At 55.0% G+C, this 1,606-nt stretch overlaps 1 non-coding gene across 1 annotated transcript; it reads right to left on the minus strand.

Annotated features, from left to right (window-relative positions):
* Positions 1-613: 613 nt before the first annotated feature.
* TRNAK-CUU lies at positions 614-686 on the minus strand. Its single transcript has one exon. It is a non-coding gene; the product is annotated as a tRNA-Lys (tRNA).
* Between the last annotated feature and the right edge of the window lie 920 nt (positions 687-1,606).

Below are 1,606 nucleotides of genomic sequence, written 5' to 3' on the forward strand. Positions count from 1 at the left end.
AGGTGCAGATCCAGGAGGTGGAGGGGCCTGACCCTGAGGGAGAGTGGATCCACGAGAAGGGCTGTCACACTGGAAGGGGCACCTCCCACGGACCGCACGGGGCCACAAGTGGGCACGATCTGTGAGTCCGTGACACCCTGTTCTAAGTGATCATGACAAGGTTGGGGGTCAAGCCCCCTAGGAATCCTGGGCCCAGCCTTGTTGGGGTTACAAGGTCTCTGCCACACACGAGAGTAGAAAGAGAGTCCTTGGGGTCAGGCAGCCGCTGGGTAAGGGGGTGGGGACTCAGATCCTTTTGCCGGCCAATTCCACCGGGATCGTGTAAAAGCCAGGGAAGTTCCTGACAATAGCTGGACCAGACCCCACTGTCATCATTGCTTCTCTCTTTCCCTTCCCCCCATCTCTGCTGCTCTCCCTCTGGGCTTTCTCAGCACCTGGCCCCACAGAGCTTCCTGGCAGCCAGAGACTGGGCTTTCTGCACCTGTGGATGTGGCTTCTCTCCTGATTCCTAAGGAAAGGAACCTTTCCAGGAAAGGGCCACAGTTCCTGGGAATCTGTGGGTGGCTGTGAGCAGAATTTGGCTCCTGGCACACAAGGCAACTTAAAAGCTGAGTGCCCAGACAGGGGCTTGAACCCTGGACCCTCAGATTAAGAGCCTGATGCTCTACCAACTGAACCACCTGGGCTTGTTAAGAGTATCTTCACCGTTCACCACAAGAGTGAGCAGGCAGGCAAAAGAGAGGCAAAAAAAGTCCCAGCAACCCCTCCTCTTTTTCTGCACAGCCACTGCCTGTCAGCAGGATTCCTCCTCCCTCCTGTGCCTCAATGTGACTGAATCTCCGCACCTAGACAACTGGTCCATCCGCTGCACTTCAATCCCCCATGCCTAAGCCTCCCTGCCCCCTGTGAATTAAATCTCACATGTCACTGGGAACTCGCCATTTTGTGCCCAGAGAGTCTCAGCCCCCCTCAGTAGATGACCCAAGAAACACAGTGTCCACCTTTTCCAAAGAAGTGCTTGAAGTAGCTTTTTTTTTTTTCCTTTTTCTTCTTCATGTGGCCTAATGGATAAGGCGTCTGACTTTAGATCAGAAGATGGAGAGTTCAAGTCCTTTTGTGGTTGTGTTTCTGCAGTTTTACCTTCATGCTTAAAGTCCTGCTCCCTTCAGGGCTCGAACCTCTTCTTGGCCACTCAGGCCAATGCTCTGGCTGCAGCTAGAGCCCTGGGAAGAAGTTGGGGGTTGGGCGTCACAAAGGCTGGGGCATGAGCCCCAGGTGCTTCCAGTCTAGCCTTTGCCATTCCTGACTTGCCAATGAAAATGGGCGGCTGCCCGGGCTAGCGTGTGCGCCTGTCCCTGTGCTGGAGGGTACTTGCTAAATAGCGCCTTAGGAGCCTGGGTGTTTCTCTGCTTCTCGGCAGCTGCGGAAAAGCCTCTTGGGTAAAAGCTCCTGCCTCATTGCAAAAGTCAGCACCTTGAGTGGGAACGGTAAGAGGAGCCACCAGGGGGGCTGGCCCTGCTTTCCTACCATCTTCGATAATGGCCACAGATCATCATCAGCCGCCCTGCTTGCTGGTCTGCATGTGGCCTTCAGTGGGCTCTTCCCC

Source organism: Mauremys reevesii, linkage group 4, assembly GCF_016161935.1.
Source record: "Mauremys reevesii isolate NIE-2019 linkage group 4, ASM1616193v1, whole genome shotgun sequence".
Taxonomy (NCBI): Eukaryota; Metazoa; Chordata; order Testudines; family Geoemydidae; genus Mauremys; species Mauremys reevesii.